We start from the raw sequence: 22,028 nt of genomic DNA, 5'->3' as shown, positions 1-22,028 counted from the left end.
CAAACGTATACGTGTGGCACCTCACGGGGCTACAGGGCTAAATACCTTCCTGAGCTGAGTTTTCCCTTAGGATAGCAATGAATCATTGACCTTTAGTCTCCAAATAAGGTCCCAGAAATGAACCAGGACAGATTGTGGTTTATAATATCAACGGATATTTGTGTTGATGACTTTTAGGTTTTCTAACTGAAATCTTCATGAACGCTTATCTAAGGACACCTAGCTGACTTTGATGCAGGAGGGAACACTCAGAAGGTGAAAATAAAGTTTGAGGGACATGTCAAAAATTCTGTATAGTAGATATACACTGTATATCTACAGTGTAATGGAGGGTTGGATTTAATCCTTTGTTATCAGTCATCATTTTGCTGGGGCTTTCCAGGAGACAAAATGACAAGGGAACTTTATTAACCACCATTTGAAATGCCCTGATCTTCAGGCTAACTGCGGTTATCTTTTGTTACTTACTGGCCTTGACCTATAGATGTAGGTCAGTGTAGCACAGGTTGCTACTGAAACCAGCAGGTCCTCTCCAAAGCCTAGTGCAGGCCTGAGTTTTATGCACAATTTAATTCATATTCCACTCAACATGCCCGTTTTATTTCCAGTGGAAATTGCTCATTTAATTGCACTTTAAGTTTTATGGGGTATGCCCCAGGCTGCGTTCTTTATGTTAGGCATTTCAGTATTTATAGGCAGAGCTATACCCAAAACTTCAAACATAAAGTAAAACCAGCAAAATATGCTCTCCTCTGGTTCCATAAATACTTTTTACCAGTTTCATTATTTTTTCCAATGAAATTAAATGAGTGTGTTAAACCTGTAACATAGACTATTGCTTTGTATTTCCAGGGCTGCTTTTGTCCTTCATATTCATATCTGATACAGCTCTGCTTTCCTGCTAAAGAATGAGACTGCAAAAGAGCAAGCGTGGTCCATTCTGTGTATGGGCTAGTTCTCCAGTAACCAAAACAAAAAGACTTCCTCTGTCAATAGTCTATAGAATTTTTATCCCTGCAACTAACCTGATTTTTTTTTTTAATGAAGTAGGCCTGCTTCTAGGTGACAGCTACACATAGCCAATAAGCACTGGATTACAGATCTAATGCATGTGTTACAGAATAGGGCTGGTTTAAAGAATAAATATCTTATGTCAGCCTTCTGCCACAGCCGGTTCCTGTGTTTGGGGGCAGGGAAAGTCAGATATACGATTTTACCTACAGCAGATCAAAATGCATTCCTAAACTACGCAATGCTAATGCGGTTCTACTGTGTTTTACTGCACTTATGATTGTTTTTATCTACTACTATTATCTCACTATATGAAATATATGAAAGCATGTTTCCAGGGAATTCCAGAGTTTTAGACAAACACTTCTTGATAAAGGCCATCAATGGCTTTTTAGAACAGTTTCAGTGGAGTGGAGCAAACAGAAGCCTCATCATGGGGGATTCAGAAAAGGTGAACAGGGAGAGAATAAAGGCAATAGTTATAAACAACCCATTTGTCCACGTATTTGGAAGGTGTAGTAGGGTCAAGTGAAGATGATTACCAAATTGAGGGAGGTAAGAACATTTTTTTTTTTTGGCCACATCACATGGCATGGGGGATCTTAGTTCCCCGACCAGGGATCATACCCACACCCTCTGCATTGGAAACGAGGAGTCTAACCACTGGACCACCAGAGAAGTCCCAGAACATATTTAGAGCCACTGGGAAAGATGACAGAACTCCAGGAGTAAAGTTTGAATACAGGAACAAGGCAGAATTGAGCAAGAATAGAGCTCTGTTTTACAAAAATTGGGAACATTTTCTAAACAGAAGGAGCTAGGCATGACAATGTAAACTGTAGGAGTAGGAATTCTTAGAGATTTGTCTCCAATGTACTAGATCTTAATGATTCTTGGATGACTATAAATGAGATGGGAGGAGGAGGTGTTTCTCCCAGAAAACCCTGGGGAGAAAATGACCCCTGCAAATCCTGCAGAGAATAAGGGGGACGCTCAGCAACAACCTCTCTTATGGGACTTGGTTTAAACCTACTGATCACAGCATTGATGTGATCATTCCTGTATTGGTTGGGATTCAGTAAAGTTGAAAGTGACTGAAAACCCAAAACAATAGTGGCTTAAACAAAACAGAAATTGCAGTAGTCATTAGGACAGTTCACATAGTCTGGTCCTCCTCCCTTTGGGGCACATGGTAGGACTGTACTTCCATACCCTCTGAGATTAGGCATGGTAATGTGACTTGGATTAGCCCCCAAAATGAAATGTGTGTCATTTTCAGGTGAAAGTTTTAAGAGTATACAATTCACCACACTCTCTTTGCCTGTCTCAGCCATGGTGGAAGCGTTGCTTGAGGTGGAACACTTCAGCCTGGGCCTCTGAGTACCCACAATGAGCAGGGTCTCCCTGATGACCATCATTGGACGAGGTGATGTGATCAAGAAATAAACTTGTGTGGTGTTAAGCCACAGATTAAATTTCTTTCACATAGAAGTCTGGGTGGGAGGGCCAGAACTGACACAGTGATCCACAGTTTTAGGGACCCAAGCTCTTCTGTCTTGCTATTCAGGTAGGTGTGGCCCTGTGCTTAGGTTCTAGGATTCCAAGCAACAGGAAGCAGAAGCTCCCAGACGCAGACTTCCTTCCACTTAGATCACCCTGGCCAGAACTTGGTCACATGGCTACCCCTAGAGCTGCAAGAGAAGAGGAATGGACAAAGGCTGGATGAGGTTCAGCCCCAAAATGGACTGTTTCACTACAAAAGGGGAGACAGGTACTGCTGCTGTGCTTCCAACTCGCAAAAACTCCTTTTGCAAATGGAGGCTGGTGATGGGACTGCTCTGCCCCAACCACCGCCATTTTCATACAAATGCAGAAATCACTAGACTACAGATCAATGTGGATGATGAGAAACTGAGGCCACCTGAATTTAGTTTGCTGTTAGGGAGGGGCTCTTTTTCTTTCCCCTCTGTTAGTAAGAGGATTTGAGATAACAGTCCTCATTATAACCTTCAACAAGATTTGAAATGACACTGTTTGTATTAATTCCATGTACTTGTTCATCTGGCTACTTTTTAAAGAAAAAAAAAAACCACAAAAATCAAATTTATATTATCTGCTATGATATCTTACTAACAGTCCCAGAAATACAAAATATAGGGATAGTGAGTTTGGCTATACATTCATTGTTTCTTGCAAAGACCAGAACTAAAGAAAAATCAATCAAGGTGATTAGTTCTGACTTGGGGGAGTTGTTTTCCCACTGTGTCTGAGCTGAAGCTGGCCACAGGAGTTAGTGCTGCCATCTTTAAAGGTGCATACCACAACTGATCCAGCTCCCAAGATGCTCACTAAACAGACATGGTGAAAGTGGTCACGGCAAAACCATATCACACTGAAGAAAGAGCCTTGTTCTTTTCACAATGTACTCAGTTCAATGCAAAATAACAAGTTTTTTCATTGTTTTAGTCTCACATCTAAGTTCACTTTTGGTCACCGCTCCTTGTGTAGAAAAAAAATTTTTTTTAATTTTCAAAAATGTTTCTTAAGCATTTTTGGTGAGCACTACACCTAGGCCAGGAAGAAGCCTGACCCACAAAGTATTTATGGTCCAAGATGTAGAGAGAAGAAAGGCAGACCAGTGGGTATACCACAATTTTTGTTCCAAAAGAAACATCAAAATGCAAATCAAAAGGGGACCTGAGGCAGACAGTGATGCAGTGTCACGCTATCCTTTCATTCTCCTTTCTTTGACCTCTGCTTCTTTTCCTGCTTCCTTTCTTTATTTACATAGTGAGACAGCTATTGTCCATTGCTGGGTTTCAAGCATGCCTGAGCATGTTTGTCACTAACCTTGCAGAAGCCTGATGAGCCTCTGGCCGTGGACTCAGACTGGGTCTGCTACTTAAATTCAAACACATCCGGAAGAGTCTGGCAAATTAGTAGTGGGAGGAGAAGGGGTATGTGTGACATTCAGAAAAATCTCCCAACAAAAGAACTCATTCTCAGTGAAGAGAGAGAGCCTTATTTGCATGACACAAGGACTGATTTGTTTTCCCCTCTCAAAATATTTTTTTTAATTGAGGTATAATTGACATACAACATATTAGTTTCAGGTATATAACATAATGATTTATGTATATATTGGAAATGATCACCACAATGTCTAGTTAGCATCCATCACTGTACATAGTTTCAGAATTCTATTTTGTAATGAGAACTTTTAAGATCTACTCTCTTAGCAACTTTCAAATATGCAGTTCAGTATTATTAACTATAGTCACCATGCTGTACTTTACAACCCCATGACATTTACTTTATAACTAGAAGTTTGTACCTTTTGACACCCTTCACTTATTTTGCTCAGTCCACCCCACCCTCACCACTGGCAACTATCAATTATGCTAATCTTTTCTGTATGGGTCAAATTTTAGTATATGTGCTGCCGAAGCAAGCACTCAAAATAATCCTTATGCTTGTTTTTCAGTCCTGGGATAGTGGGACACAATCTGTGTACCTAATGGAATCATCACTGTTAGAGGCTTAAGCAGGTTTTGGTACCAGGACAAAAAACAAGGCTGAAACAACCACGGCTTCTCCAGCTTAGATGCCCTGCATCAAACCTGGCTGAGGGACAGGCTGGGGCAGGTAACTGCAGTTCAAAACCAGACAGCCACTCATGAAGGCCCTCACTGGAATGATATTCATGCTATTAACTGAGGGACCCAAAAGTACCCAACTCCTGCATCAGTCCAGCCACTTCTCCTCCCCACAGGTCCTGGGAAAGGTATTTAGAAGAAATGAGAAATCAAAGGCCCATGTGCCCAAAATCCCCATGCAGAGCTCTCTAGTTAACAGGCCAAGAACAGGGTTTAGGCTTAAACTCAAAATGAGTTCTCTCCCTCCCCTTACGTCCAACTTGCATTTTGGCATCTTTCATCCCTTAAGCCAGCTAGTCTCATGGGATAAGAGGCCAAAGTAAAAATAGTCCAAATAATGACCTGACATTTGACCTAACAAAGCCTGAGAAAGGAGCAACAAGAGGAGTGGGGGTGGAGACATAGGGAAAGTGATCTAATGCTTAAATCGCCAACACTTGATGATAATGTGATTGACCTTATTAGTTCTCAAACTGCAATTTTAGGGAGCCACTTCAGCAAGCAGGAGAGGGAAAACAAATTAGGGAGCCAAAAGTAATGTGGAATAAATCAATATGGTATTTCAATACCATAATCCAAAAGGAACAAAAATGTTAACAAGAATTTAAATATTAACACTGCTCCCTGGCACATAATACCTAGAAGAGTGGCATTTTTCTGGAACACATCCATTTCTGTAATTACTTAACTGACTAATCCAATAAAAGCTAAATTTACTAAACTCCAAGCTCACAACCAAAGGTTTTTCTTTCTTTTGATGTATCTTAAAACATCTTAAAGTACTTTAAACTGTCGTTGTAGATTTATTAGAAAGCTAATGGTATGTAATGCAACTGCTATAGTTTTAGTAAATAATAAAATCAATGCAGTCACTTAAAACAAATACCGATGTAAATAGTAGAATAATCCATAGTTCTTCCAATTATAATTTTCACTATGTGTGTTGCTCAGAAAAAAGGAAAATTTCCAACTGAGGCATGGTTTTCAAACTTCTTTGTGGCCGTGAGACCTTTCTCAAAAGCTCTATTTTACACAGCCATTTCCTATAATTTACTCTTTTACAACAAGTAAAAGCAGACCTGCTACAGGGGTGTGCTAGTAAATATTTAACAAGGAGCATTCCAGGAGAAACTGATTTGGAGGCTTGCTGCTTTCTATGGGGTAAATGCTCCCACCATGGCCATCACTGAAGGAAGACTTGGGAAGAAACACTCCGTATCTGCTCCAATGAGCAGCCCCGCCTTGGAGACCTCTGCACCACCCCCAGCACTCATTCTCCTCCACATCAATAGCCCAGGGGGCCCAGTTTGAAAACTAAAAGAAAGATAACTTTGTAACAGGGAAACTTTTTGATGATTATCTCCAAGATTGCTAAATTGCTGCTTATCAATACTTAGAAATCTTATTTTCCTAGTCTTATGATTCAGTGATGGCGCTTTGAAAAAAAACAGTAGGAATTTAGTAACCACCAATAGACAACACCCCCTCTCCATTTAAATAACCTTTTGACCTTTATCCTATGACATTCCCAGTATATATTTTACTTACATTTTGTCTCAGATTTGGCATTATATGGAATTCTAAAGAGGGCACACAAGTTAATTCTTAAAAATTCATTCTTAAAATTATAAAAATCAGAGCACACAGACATCTAAGACCCACTTTCCCTCCCTCTCCTTTTCCTTATCTCTTTCTCTGAAATTCTCTCTCATCTCCCGCCCACCCCTCCCTCTCCTTCACTATCTTCTCTTGGAAAGTTACAATAAATTTGGAGCCAGTCAGCCTAGTTGAACGAGGAATTTGTACAGAATCCAGAGCACGTTCAATCCTTTACCCTCCCCAGCCTTAGATTGAAGGACATGGGCCTTTTGATTTGGGGGAGTACAGGGAGAAGGCCAGAAGCAAATTACCCTCCGTCTAGTGTTTCTGTCTCAGACAGCCCAGGAAGTCAGAACAGTCAGCTATAGTCACTTGACAGACAAATGCCCAGTTAGAGAATGCTGCCAGGGAGCATGACAGTCAGCTATGGATAAAAGGATCAAGGAGGAACTGATCAGGAATCCCACTTTTGCCATTTCTTAGCAATACCCATGTTTTCTCCCCTCCTTTCATGTGTTTGCTTTCTTGTTGGCAGACAACCATTCCATTTTCTTCTTCTTTTCATGGCTCTCTCTAGCCACTTTTTTTTTTTTAATATTGCTAGATGATGCTATCGGGGACAAGAAATAAACATTTCTTCACACTTGCTGGGAATCCACAGTGAAATACTTAGAGCTCTCTCGGCAGGCAGATCAAGAAAACCAACAATAGAAGGGGGTGGACAGAGTCCCAAGTAAAGTACAGACAGGAGCCCTGGAAGGCTGTCCTTCCCAGACTGCAGCCTGGCTGACAGGCTGAGCCAGCTCAGTATTCCACACATGTTTAAGGAGCTCCTACTGTGCACTAGGCACTTGCTACGTGAAGAGGCTCTGCAAATCAGTTTTACTATCCAAGAGCCCCTGTTTGCCCTAATTTTATTGTTTTAGTTGTTTGCTTTTTGTGGGGGCAGGCAGCTAGGTAGTCTACTCTCATTCCTGGCAATATTTAAATACCTTGCATACAACCCGCAGGGACTTATCTAAGACTTTGAGCAAAAGCCTGCTGGAATGACTGTGCCCTCTGCCCCAGAGGGAGTGAGGGAAGGAAGGTGGGGAAGGAGGCAGATGTGTCCTCTGGATCAAGGCAGGCATATTAAGCTTGGGGAGAGGGGCTTGTGAAGAGCGGAAGACTTTCAAGAGAAACCATAAGAGAGGCTCCAGAATGTACTAATGTAGAAGAGAAGAGCTCCAGCAAGGAGCAAAGGCAGGAGAGGACACAAAGAGAATGCTTGCTGATAGGAAGCTCACCGCAGGGAAACTGATCAGAGGGTGAACTTTCATGACCAAGAAATACAGTCCAGGATATGCAGCTGACAAGCCAGTTAGGTGGCTGGGGAGAGAACAGTGTCAATACTGGAAGGCAAATCTGGTGAACTAGAGCAAAGTCAGGAAAAAGCCTCCTCCAGGAACCAGAGACCATTCATCCTAAACCTGGAAATAGAAGGATGATGCAATAACCAGTATAGGCTGAGCCAGGAAAGGAGCTAGCAAAAGAGCTAACACTCATACTGTGTGGCAGGCACTATTCTAAGCACTTTCATGCATTAGCTCATTTAACCATCAACAAGAGCTCTGTGCAGTGGTTATTATCATGCCCATTTTACAAATGAGAAAATTGAGAAACAAAACGGTTAATTTATTTCTGCACAGCTAGTAGGTAATGTAGTCTGGATTCACAACCAGGTAGTGTAGCTCTTCAGTTGTAGAGCCTGCCCCTTAATCACTATGCTATAGTCATAACCCAAAGAAGAATAACAAGCTAATATTTTCAAATGAGGAACATAAGATTGTGTTTTCACAACCTAATTCATTAGTAGAATGTGTCTCCAAATTCATATCATAGTAAAGATATTTGCTCACATGGCAGATTTTGAGCACAATGTACAACAACAGACACATACATTCACTTGGCAAATATTTATTTATCACCTCCTCTATTCCAGGCACTGGGGTAAATGATGGCAATTCCTGCTTTCCTGGAGTTTACAGTCAAGTGTGGGAACTCAGTGGTCATAGATTATTACTGGAGAACGTAAGAGAGAAAAACCCTCAGACTTTTAAAAACATATCAAAACTTTAATATTAAACACTACCAATTACTGATTCCCTATCTTGTACCAAAAACTTCACGTGTAATTACACAGTCCCTAAAGTAACTGTAACTACTTTACAAAGAAACTAAGGCAGTGAAAAGTTAAATTGGCAGTAGTTACAGAGCGAGCAAGTGGCAGAGACTCAAATCCAGATCCCTCTGCTTTAAAAGTCTGTGTTTCCTCTATTCTACACTGAAATATAGAAGTTCCATGAAAAGAATGAAAGTCAATGATAGTTAACTAACCCCCCATGGACTTTCTAAATAATAATCACAATTTTCTTACAGTTTGAATACGTGAATTTTTACAGTAAAATCCATGTGCGTATTGGGCAGGGAGTAGATTTGGGAGCAAGGGGATGTTAGATTAAAGGCCTGTTAGTTCTGAAGTAAAGTCTTTAAAGGAAATATCTTTAGTTTACGATGAAAAACATTTTGCCTTTACCTCTTTTTTTGAGGGTGTTGAAAGGTAATGGCATTCTCAGGACAGCCTTAAAGTATGGGGGCACCTTTACCTAACTTCTCACCTAGCGCTGGGGTAGAATAAAGTCCCCTTAGTAACTTAACCTACTCTGCATTTTTGTTATAAAGCTCCTAGCTGGCAAACTGATCTCAGCACACTCTTCCCTTACAGGTGGGGGAAAAGCCTGGGATGTTGAGAACAGCTGTAATTGAAACTCTGGAGATCCCAGTTCAAGTCGAGGATCCCCCATTTTGCCCTGTTTTAGTGGAGATACAAAGCAATCCAAGGCAAGTAAAAATAGCTCTACCCTCAAAATAGGTTTGCTCTGTTAACACACACACACACACACACCCATGGTCCAGTGGCTATCTGTAAGCATCTACCAAGAAGAGTGAAAAGTGAGAATAAGTACAGAACCAACATAACAAGAAAAGAGGACGAAAAATGGTACAAGACCTTCATAAGGTGCCCCCATGATAATCTCTCTGGGATCCTCCAAGCAAGTGCCACTTTGTAGCAAGTCTTTATTTCCTTAGTCACAGGAGCATCCACTGAAGTAATCAAAGCCTATCCTTAAAAGATAAAAGTTAGGTGTTACCACTGGATTCTAATACAGCTGTCCGCAGTTAGGTTCTAATGCAGTAGCTCACAAACTTGGCTACATATTGGAATCACTTGGGGAGCCTGGATTCCACTCCCAAGGATTCTGATTGCATTGGTCTGGGGTACAACTTGGACATCAGGACGTTTAAAAGCTCCCCCAGCTGATTCCAATGTGCAGTCAAGGTTGAAAATTAGCATTAATGTTAGGTTTGAAATATGTGATGGGCTTTCATCTAACTACTTAAAAATAATGGGTGAATTATGTGTGTCCAGACAGGCCAGACCCAGAATCCCTGGCCACCCGTGTTTAAGAGTCTGGACTAGACCCCATTGGCCCCATTAAAAGGTGACTTTGATGGCCATCTTTTCTGGACGGCCTGAGGCAACAGGACACACACCTGATCTGTGTTCTTTCGTTGTCCTGCCTAGCCCAAGCATCAGACTCTCTGTTCCTCTCCTGACGTGACTGAGGGGAGTCACAGCTTCCAGGAGGTGAGAGCCACCCCCAACCCCACTATCTCTGCTTTGTATGTAGACTCTGGAAGGCTGAGTAGCAGTGACCCTTAACTCCTTTAGAGGGCCAGACTCCCGACAAGAAGAGGAAACTTGCTCGAAATGCTCCTACACTCTTGTACGAAAGGAAAAGTGGTCTACCTTTACTTCTGAGAAAACAACTTTTCTGTAACGATTTCGGTTCGAAAGTTTGCCCCTTTCAAATACATTTATCATCATCTTACCCATTTGCTTTTGTATTTCATTCTAAAAATATTCCATACATTTTTATCAGAGGAGGTTCACACCTTTCATTCTATTTTAGTCAAAACATTTTGAGAGGGCTAAACGTTGTTCTAGGGGCAAATGCAAAAAACTTGGGAAAATCTTCTATAAATAACATTCACTTTACTTATTTCCACTCCTCAGACATACTGTACCTGTGGCATCTCTCTGTGCAGTTTTTATTACTATTGTACTTATTAATGTAAGGAAAATGATTTGATGTGTAGTCAAAAAATGAGGGGAATTTAAAGCATGTGTATTTCAAAAGCAATCAAGTCAAAAGGTTATATAGTGTCATAAATATTTATAGTGTTCATCAATTTCAAAGGCTTCTAGTTATTATTTGATTTACATTGTTTAAAACCTATATAGTCATTATTGTATTATCTCAAAATCATGAGATTTTTAAAAAATATTAGCGTATTAATATTAGTTGCTGTTTAAAAAAGCATTTCCATTTGACTCAAAGTAAAACATAAAAAAATGCTACACTACCAATGCTGTACTGTCCAATATTATACCAATACAATGCCGGAAAAAAGTCTGTGAGCTCATAATTTCTTTTTTTTTTTAATTTTATTTTATTTTTTGTTAATAAAGCAGGTTCTTATTAGTTATCCATTTTTGTGAGCTCATAATTTCTAAGAAGGCAGGGACCAAGTCTGCGCTACTCGCTGCTGTGTCTTCAGCACTTAGCACTGTGAAGAGCACATGGTAAATAATCAATCAATAAATGTTTAAAGAGACTAAACATGCAAGGAGAATAAAAGGAAAGGAAGGAGGAAGGAAGTGAGACTACATCATGGAAAGTAAATGGGAGAACATTTCACAAATTCTGGTATGGAACGCTTTTTGTTTTGACCACATCTTTTATTTATTTATTTATTTGTTTGTTTGTTTGTTTATTTATTTATTTATTTATGGCTGCATCGGGTCTTCGTTGCTGTGCGTGGGCTTTCTCTAGCTGTGGCAACCAGGGGCTACTCTTCGTCCCGTTGCGCTGGCTTCTCATTATGGTGGCTTCTCTTGTCGTGGAGCACGGCCTCTAGGCACGTGGGCTCTAGAGCTCAGACTCAGTAGTTGTGGTGCACGGGCTTAGTTGCTCTGTGGCATATGGGATCTTCCCGGACCAGGGCTAGAACCCGTGTCCCCTGCATTGGCAGGTGGCTTCTTAACCACTGCACCACCAGGGAAGTCCTGACCACATTTATTACCTTTGCTGTAAATAAGGTCTCTGCATAGAAAATCAAATATTTTAAAATGATGATTATTAAGACTATGCAATCACAGGCATATGGTCAGAACTTTTTGGTTGCAGGTGACAGAAACCCCACTCCACTATTTTAAGCAAATAAAGAAAATATTTTTGCTCACAAAACTATTATAAAGTTCCAGCTCTGAGCTGGCTTCAGCATGTCTATATCCAGATGCTCGAACAGTGTTTTCCGGAATCAATCTCTCTTTCTCCCCCACTCCCTTTCTCCCTCCCTCTCCCTTTCCTTATCAGCTTTATTCTCAGGCGGGGAATATGGCCCCTGGCAGTTCACAAAACTCTCCCTCTTTGAGAATTCATGTCAATCTCCCAAAACAGTTGCCCCTGCTTAGACAGGTCACAAGCCCATTCTTAGACCAATCTTTATTGCCAGAGGAGTAGGGTATTGCGGTTGGCCAACTATAATCACTCAGAGCAGGAGAAAGGCTATGGAACAAACAAAAAAACTAACCAATCTATGAAGCCATGCAAAGGACTCAAAATATAAAACTAAATTTTTAAAAAAGATGCAAAATCATATGTTTGTTAAGGTGACAAGTATGTAAAAAGAAAAGGAAAAGGGGACGATGAAAAAAAAAAAAAACCTAGGGGCTTCCCTGGTGGCGCAGTGGTTGAGAGTCCGCCTGTCGATGCAGGGGACACGGATTCGTGCCCCAGTCTGGGAAGATCCCACATGCTGCGGAGCGGCTGGGCCCGTGAGCCATGGCCGCTGAACCTGCGCGTCCAGAGCCTGTGCTCCGCAACGGGAGAGGCCACAACAGTGAGAGGCCCATGTACTGCTAAAAAAAACAAAACAACAACAACAAAAAAAACTGGAGAAATTCCTCTAAAATATTAATAGTGGTTATTTTCAGGTGGTAGAATTCTGGATAATGTTTTTTCTAGTTTTCTCTTGTTCAAAATTTTCTTCACGGATCACCCATCATTTCTATTATTTAAAAAATTTATAGTATTTAAAAGGACAGGTCTTGCATTATAGGTACCTGTGTAAATATTTTATTGATATTTCACTTCCAAATTGTGAAAGGACCAAGTTTTATGCAACTTGATTTCTTTCACAACACCTAATACATAGTACCTTGCCCTTACCAGAGATTCAGGAAATATTTGTTGCACAAATGTCAAAACTTAGTTCCTTTACCACTTGCCATCATGCCTAAAATCCCTGTACTTGTAAATTCTTTGCATTAAGACAATGAAGACTCCTGATAAACCAAAAATATGTATTCCAAGAAATGTAATACACTTAACACCTTAGTTGATCCAAAAAAGCAAGCCTACATTCTTGTAAAATGCAGTAGGAAAGGGACAAGGAAAAAATAAGTTTTACTGAGGGTGGGAAAGGAGGGAGTTGAATTATTTTCAAGAATAAAGAAAGACATTCTCCTAATAGAGTTATTTTAGAGTCTGGGGGCCTACACAGTGGAAGCGTAAGGGAGAGACTTTCTTCAAACGATGTGTATTTGTCCCTCCCCATTCTGACACATCCTACATGGTGTGTGGGGGAACACATCAGCGAGATGTTACTGAAGGAAGAGTGCTAGTAGACGTCTGTTTCCCAGATATTGAGCTTAGAGTAAGTTCCATGTGAAAGACCAGGGAAAGAGCAAACATTGTATTTTATTGCCCTATAGGATATTAACCAGTTTTGTATCTATTCACAAATTCATTTCAGCATTCCTGTGTATGTGTAGATATATTTATCAACACAATACTGATATTTATTGATAAAAACATGTTTTCCAGTTCTGCTTTGAACTGGTCTTAACATCTTACTGGTTCCCTCATTAATTAACAAGGTAACGAAATCTTGGACACATCTTCATTTTATATTTGCACGAAAATTATGTTTTTTAACTTTTTAAAAATTATAATTTAGCACCACAGATACTTCCAGGAACATTTTTACTGGTTCATATGTCAGCAAGCTCAAAATTAAAGTTTTAACTTTCCAAGAGATATCATTCCACTTTTAAAATGATAACAGCTTTTCAATAAATATCCCAAATTTCAATAATTTTCCCAAATTTGAATTTTAAAATTATACCCATCAGATAATTTCTAAGTGAGATTTGAAAACAAGAAATTATGTCAATTGCTTTAAAATCATACCTTTAAATAAAAAGACAGATTAAAAGCAGACAGAGGGCTTCCCTGGTGGCGCAGTGGTTGAGAATCTGCCTGCCAATGCAGGGGACACGGGTTCGAGCCCTGGTCTGGGAAGATCCCACATGCCGCGGAGCAACTAGGCCCGTGAGCCACAATTACTGAGCCTGCGCGTCTGGAGCTTGTGCTCCGCAACGAGAGGCCCGCGCACCGAAATGAAGAGTGGCCCGCACTTGCCGCAACTAGAGAAAGCCCTCGCACAGAAACGAAGACCCAACACAGCCATAAATAAATAAATAAATAAATAAATAAATAAATAAATAAAAATTTAAAAAAAGTAGACAGAGCAGAATAGTGTAAAGAGAACAAAATTAAAGGGTGATCAATACTAAAGATGTATGATTTTTTTTTTTTTTTTTTTTTTTTGGCACTACGCGGGCCTCTCACTGTTGTGGCCTCTCCCGTTGCAGAGCACAGGCTCCGGACGCCCGGGCTCAGCGGCCATGGCTCACGGACCCAGCCGCTCCGCGGCATGTGGGATCCTTCCAGACCGGGGCACGAACCCGCGTCCTCTGCATCGACAGGCGGACTCTCAACCACTGCGCCACCAGGGAAGCCCAAGATGTATGATTTTAATACCAATCCTGGGCAAAGGTCAACAGTACAATTAGTTAAATAGATGCTTTGTGAGCATATACAAAAAAAATATTGATTTTTAGCACAGACTTATTATTGAGTCAAGAATTACTGTGGAGTGTGATCCATACACTGACCTTGTTAACTCAATAAATACTTGTTTGATTGATCAATACCTTAGAGTAGATGATGTACAAAAATGCTCTATTATCCCCCAGATCATTTACATTTCTCCTTTAAAAGTTTGTCTTCAAACATCCCAGTATCTTGGCTCTTAAAAAAAGTTAAGGCATCAAGTTTTAAAAAAAAAAAAAAAGTATTTATTCTGCATTTCGCTTCCTAAATATTTTACAGTTGGATTTTATAGTGATTCAAAATGTCAGCGGAATAAAGCAGATCTTAAATTAGTATGTATTACTTAAGCCAAAGATAATGAATGTTTTAGAAACTACCCCAGGTAAAGTTCTAGGTAAAACTTGTTTTTGGTGCCCCGTTTTCTCAGTTTCAGCACCCATTTCTACCAGAGATCCTGTTCTTTGGGCTCCTCCTGGATGTGCAGGAATCCCACCACAGTGATCTACCCAGGCTTGTCATTCCACCTTTACTCCTGATACTTTCACCTATAAGCTTCCATCTTCACCAAAACCTTATTGTAATCTGTTTTCTTACATGTAGGAAAGTTGAGGTCCTTGCTCCTTTCTCCTAATTTCCTTTCTGTTTTTTGCCCAAACCAACTCTGAAGGGGAAACGCTATTAATGATTGGTCTGAGCCCAAGACATCAAGGTTATTACCTAATAAGTCCAATATTCACAAAAATCTTTCTCTGCAAGGAAGGCTGAAAAGATGCCTGGTTAGTTCTAGAAATTTGTCCTGGGATGGAGTGAAGAAGCTATCATACGTATATACATATGTTAAAATAATCTACTGAAGTTTGGTTTTTTAGCCTAGAAGATATGGGTTAATAGACTGAAGGGAAATGAGCAGAGAGGATATTCTGTTACTGGAAGAACTTGGTGAAGGTGCAATAGGAAAGGGAAGGAGCTATGGTTCTAGTCTCAGTTACATGGAGCTCAGCCGAGAAACACTACTTACAGGAACACACTACTGGTTCTTTCATGAATATGTTTTTATTATTTTATAACTACTGTGGAGATTTTTTTTTAAGATCAAGCAAAAGGAATAAGGAGTAAAAAGGTGCAGTTTTAACTTGGACTTTGCCTGTGGTTAGCACTTAGACTTTGGTCAAATTACTCAACCTACAATAAGGAGACAGCAATTTGACTGAGTTGGGAGGAAATGATAATAAATGGTTGTAAAGCTATTACTAAATACCAACAGGATCAAGGTTTGGTAGTTTTTTTGTGTGTGTGTGATTAAATGTAAATTAAATGTTTAATTTTTTAATCCTGAAAACATAACATTTTCTCAGCAACATGATGCTAGCCAAAGGTGCCTGAGGATGCCCACAGGCGACTGTGCAGACAAACCCATTAAAAGGAAGGATACCTCTGAAAATATCAAGGTGTAGTTCCTATCAAAAGGATTGTGATATTTTATTTCAACGTAAAAAACTGAAACATGCTCCTTGGGCAGAATACCCTTTAGCTGTTTCAAAATCAGCCCAGCCAAACCATGCTCTTAACATCTTTCTTCATCTCTCCTAAACCCTATCTTATCTCTACATTCTCAGGAGTTAGTGGTGCCATCATCTACTCAATTGTAGAAACTTCAACCCCCACCTCTATTCAAATCAGTTATCAACTCCTGTAAACTGTCTTCAAAGCTGCTTCTTGTTTTCCTTATATCTAACAATTCCAGCCCATCACCTCTCCTGCCAAACCTATCCCTTCCTCTGCCCTACTCACCCCTAATAACAGGATATATTTAGCTGAAACAAAATAATTAATGTATATTTATAAACCCCTTGAAGAAAACAAAGAAAATTTAGATCTGATTCATCAGTTGTAATCTACTGAAGATATATCAGATTTTATAAGAACTTTACATTATAAAAATTTCAAATATGTACAAAAGAAAGAGAAGGAATAATGGACCTTCATGACCTACCACCTATCACATGATCCTCATCTCCACTCCTCTCCCAACTTTTTTTCCCTGGAGTATTTTGAAGCAAATTCTTTCATCATATCAGTTTACCAGAGTATACTTCACATACTGAATTTTTGAAATTTTAATTACACTCAAGAAAAGAGAAGGAGATAGCTGATGGTCTGGGAACACAATCTATCCCCTTAATGATGAGAGTTTTTCATAGAGTCTTTAGGAATTTTTCTATTTTCCCTCCCTTCATAAATTGTTCTTTAGGGTTTCCCTGGTGGCGCAGTGGTTAAGAATCTGCCTGCCAATGCTGGGGACATGGGTTCGAGCCCTGGTCCAGGAAGATCCCACATGCCACAGAGCAACTAAGCCCGTGTGCCACAACTACTGAGCCTGTGTTTTAGAGCCCGTGCGCCACAACTACTGAAGCCCGTGAGCCACAACTACTGAGCCCACGAGCCACAACTACTGAAGCCCGCATGCCTAGGGCCCGTGCTCCACAACAAGAGAAGCCACCGCAATGAGAAGCCTGCGCACTGCAACAAAGAGTAGCCCCCGCTCGCCGCAACTAGAGAAAGGCTGTGCGCAGCTACGAAGCCCCAACTCAGCCAAAAATAAATAAAATTAAATTTTAAAAAAATGTTCTTTAAGTTTCATAATTATATTGAATTCAATGATTTAAATTCAAATAGGGTTTTTTATGCTGAATTGTGAGTTCTCAACTAATAAACTGTTCTCAAGTAAAATTAAATTCTTGTATTTTGCTCCCAGATCAACAAAAATTTATTAGGTCACATACTTGAATGTTAAATAACGGCCTAGACTATCTTTTGTCAAAAGTTCAATTCGCTTATTCTCAGAATATCCCATAATTCAATATTACTCTAATGTGAATTATTATCTCAGTTTTCACTTGTGTGTAAATTATCCTGTAAGTCTGACTGTGCTACTTAATATGTATTACTTTATTCACCCTTAAGCATCCAGGTTATCAAGAAGGTACCTTTCCATCAGAAATGTTTATTTTTATTAATAAAATTTAGAGGGCCCTTTTCAGAATTTATGCCTGTTTGAAGATCCAGATTTGGAGTTTAAATTCTGCTTCATTTTGTATTTTCTTGTTGTTACTGTTTTAAGAAAATTGTCAAGTTATGAATCTTTGTATATCATAGACTAACCTGGGTTCTAGAGGTGAGTTTTAGAGGGTCCATAACCCTCCAGGGATTCTGTTATGAAGAATGCAGGAGTAGTGAGTGCATCACAAGTGCCAGACACAGTCTGCATGCCTTAACTCAGATTTGAAATGCTCACCTCCTGGTCTCTGTCTCTCCTCTAACAATTCAGATATTATCAATTCTTTAAAATGTCATTCAAGTTTCGTCTCCATCATGAAACCTTCCTAGATTGAAACCTTCAATTATTTCCCCATTTCTCTGAGGCACAGCACTTTAATCTAGACCACACAAGTCAGTACTTGTATATTATCTCCCTGTCCTAACTATATTATGAGGATAGAGGACAGATAAGGCTTCTGAAGAACTTTAAATGTTTCCAAAGCTTTGCATAGTGTTTCACATACACTAGATTCTCAATAAATTCTTGGTTAATTAGGATAAAAAGGAAAGGTCTTGGGTGTCTGAGGGAAAAAAAAAAAAAAAAAAAGAGATGAAATTTACATCTAAGTGCCATAGTGTCCCTAAAATCACATTGAAATAATTAGCTATCATACATGCAATTTGAAGATGTTGGTATAAAAATAGGTCTATATCAGTTATTCCTAAGACTACCTGCATTTGTACCTTACACATTCTCAGAATTTTATTTTTTCTGATTCATATAGCAGGCCTATGTTTTAGCCCAGTTTACTAGAAAACAGAGTCTGAGGGAAATTGAGTGCTCTTGCTTTATTTGGTAGGTGTAAACCCAGGGCAGTGAGAGTGAGAGAAAAGGGAGGAGAGGCAGGAAAGAATGGAAAGCTATGCATAGGAAGGCTGTATGGAAAAACTATGCCATGGGATAGTCAGTTAATGAAAGGGAGGAAGGAGGGTGTTGACTGATCTGCCACACTCTCCTATTTGTATCGATCAAAGTTCATCCCATGCGCGTCAACATCCAGCCCATTGCATTGCATCATCCAGATTCTTTGGCAGCCATTTGGGAAGCCAGATACCATGCTCTTTAGTGTGGGTTTTCATCCAAGTCTCAAAGTGGTAGGAGGAGCCAGAAACTCCAAATGATTGGCACAGCAGCAGCCCGGAAGAGCCAATATCCCAGACAAGCGACTGGCCAGCCCCAGGCAGCAGACTCATGCAGGCCCCAGAGCAGTCAGTCACTTGTGTTTGTGGCTAAGATAAAGCAACCAGCTCTGCAGGGGCAGGGGGAATCTGAGGAGTTACATGTCTCTGACATAATCTATCATAAGGTTCAGAGGACAAGAAGACCATCTCCCATTTTCTCTGAGAAGTTTTTCACTGAATTCTCAAAAGCACCATGATATGTTAATTACAGTAATCAAATGGAATGCCCCAGCTTTCATTCTACTTGCGTAGCACAAGGATCTTTGCTCACTTAAATAGAATTACATTATAGTCTAAGATAAAGAGGCACCCCTTCTGGCCAGCTATACCATATAGGGATGAGTGAGCAGTGGGAACTGGCTTCTCTGTTTTCCATGTAATACGTTGTATATATATTGTATTACGTTTTATATATATATATATATATATATATACATGTAATTATTATATATAATGTATATATAATAAACGTAATGTGTATATATATGTAATTTTTATATATAATGTGTATATATAATGTGTATCTATAATTATTATATATAATGCATATATAATAATGTACATATAATTAAAAAGTAATACATTATATATATATTGTATTACATTATATATATATGCAATTATTATATATAATGTATATATAATAAAAGGTCCCAGGAAGCCAGAGCATGGTCTAGAAAGGGGGTTGTCCCCAGAAAATCCAGAATTGCAAATCTTGCTGTAGGTAGTTGAAGACAGCGGATTGGACCTTCTCTGTTTAGGCCTGAAGGCCTTCCAACAAGTTTCTAGGGGTGGTGTCAGTACTGCTTATTGACTGCAGATGACATACTGGCATTTGGGGTGAGTGGCTGCATATACTTCTGATGATGGGTCAAAGGCTTTGTTGTGCAGCAACAAAGGCTTTGTTTTGTTATCCTATCATGTAATCTAGCCAAGGAATTGATTATTGACATTCATTGGCTTTTACTGCAGAGAATTTTTTGAGCAGAGAAGTATCAAAGCAGAATGGTGTGAAGAATTATATGGTAAGGAATGGTTAGAAATTACATGGTGAGAGGTACTAGGTGATAATTATAGCTTCACTTTAAACTGTGTACTGCAAAATACCTGTTTTGTTTCTCTTGTGGATGAGGAAGTAGAGAGAATTTGAGGATTTAGCCAATTTCCCAACCTAATTTCTCAGGGAGAGCCCTTGGAAGTAATTCATTCTTCTGGCATGAAGTGATATCGTACACTATTTTGATTACAATTTATGCCATTTTTCTTTTCAATTTGAGAGATTTATTGTATCTTGTGAGAAAGTAGCTAGTGGCTTATTTTATACCCTTTAACTCACACATCTAATTAGATGAGCAAAACACAATTAGCATCTAAATTTCACACCACTTTGGAAGAAAAACAATCTTTACTGAAAGCCAATTCTGAGTCTTAAGAAACGAGTTTCCTGTTAATTGAGAGAACCAAATGGGGAAAGGTTTGAAAGCACAAAAATAAGCCTGTAAGGCTTCTATGAGGTCACCAGAAGAGAAAGCAGCTGCGGTACAGGTGCCCCACATGGCCCTGGAGAATGAGCTAATATGGAGAATTTTCACTATAAAAGTGCTAATGAAAGAAGGAATTCAATATTATACCTTAAATTTTTTATGGCATTTTGCTCGAAGTATACTGGGCAAGCCATGGTGGCCTTTATTTCAAAAAACTGGGCAGTTGTCTTCATCCTGCACAGAGGTCCAGGGCTGCCTAAGTTATTACTACTGCTACTGTCCATGTGGCAGGACCAAGGAGAAAGACTGGGGTGAGCTGCTTATGGAGTGAGACATTTCACCACACACTCTCTGTGTCCCCAGTCAGATCTTTCTGCTCCTGTCTTACTCTTATTAGCTATATGATCTTAGGCAAATTACTTAGCTTCTCTGACCCATGGCATCCTAGTCTCTAAAATGGAGATAATAAACCTACTTATGGCCAATAAAAGGATTAATTGAAATAAGGTATGCAAGGACTGTTGTCAACTAGTAAGCTCTTAATCTACATAAGTTTCCACCCACCTCTGAGTTTTTAAATATGGGTGGAAATGAGAAGCCACCCTGTTCCTCCCTTATCTTTACTGCCTAGAAATTCAAGCTCACAGTACAGGAAATAGTACAGAATCTAAGGTTGAAACTGACAGGGAGCCAGTAATGGGGGAAATGGCTGTAATTTTCTTACCTGAGAATTACTTAACTCTAGTGAAACAGGTTCTCAAAGGAACGAGCAAAAAATTTTTTGAAATTTTAGATATTTATTTTTAAATTTTTTAATATTTAGGAATTTGACTTTATGAACACTATTTAAAAACAATCTTTGCTCCACACATTAAGGGATACTTTAATGACACCCTCAGACTTGGCTCATACTACCACGTAAAAAAATGTGTTGGCTAGAATATGATGTTCTTGGCAACTAAAAATAGCCTGGTGTCTGTCCTTTCCACCACTATGCTAAAAGACTCTTTTCAGTTCTCAAAGGTGTGCCATCACTAAAACATGAACAAAACTGAAGTGTTTGACATGGAACTCTAGCTTGAGGACTTCAGAACACACATTGTTTTTAGCTGAGATGGTGTCTTGTCCATCAGAGCACTGCAATATTAAGGAATGTATTATAGAAATACGCCTTTTGTTATCAAGTAGCATAAAGAATGTTCAAAAATTATAGTAAGACTTGGGTGGGATGAATTGGGAGATTGGGATTGACATATGAACACTACTGATACTATGTATAAAATAGATAACTAATGAGAACCTACTGTATAGCACAGGGAACTCTACTCAGTGTTCTGTGGTGACCTAAATGAGAAGGAAATCCAAAAAAGAGGGGATATATGTATATGTATAGCTGATTCATTTTGCTGTACAGTAGAAACTAACACACCATTGTAAAGCAACTATACTCCAATAAAAATTAAAACAAAAATCAAAGTCAAGCTTTAAAAAAAAATTATAGTAAGACTTAAGCAAGATTTCCAGATTTATATACAAAAAATATTCAACATCAATGATATATTTAATATCTATGAATATCCGAGGCTCATTATGAAGGTAGTAGAATCACCTGAAAGTTGCTTTTATTTGCTGTAATAGAAACTATAAACATGATCATCTTCTTATTTCATATCTGTGAATAGTATGATTTAAATAATACAAATTAAAACAAAAATCTATCCTGTATAAATATTCAGTTAATAATTACGGCGTAAATGCCTAAAGTTTCATCAATAAAGATGAGGCCTCACTTGAGTTTCATTCCTTCTCCGAAAAGTGCTTCATTTTACGTAGTCCCAGATTTTTCCTATTCCTTCTTGCCACCTCAGTAGTATATCAATAATCGAAAGAACAAAATATGGTATAAATTAATAAGGGAGTTGGACCACATAATT

The sequence above is a fragment of the Delphinus delphis genome, chromosome 7 (genome assembly GCF_949987515.2).
Source record: "Delphinus delphis chromosome 7, mDelDel1.2, whole genome shotgun sequence".
NCBI lineage: Eukaryota > Metazoa > Chordata > Mammalia > Artiodactyla > Delphinidae > Delphinus > Delphinus delphis.
The sequence above is the reverse complement of the archived record's forward strand: the minus strand, read 5'-3'. Positions refer to the sequence as shown.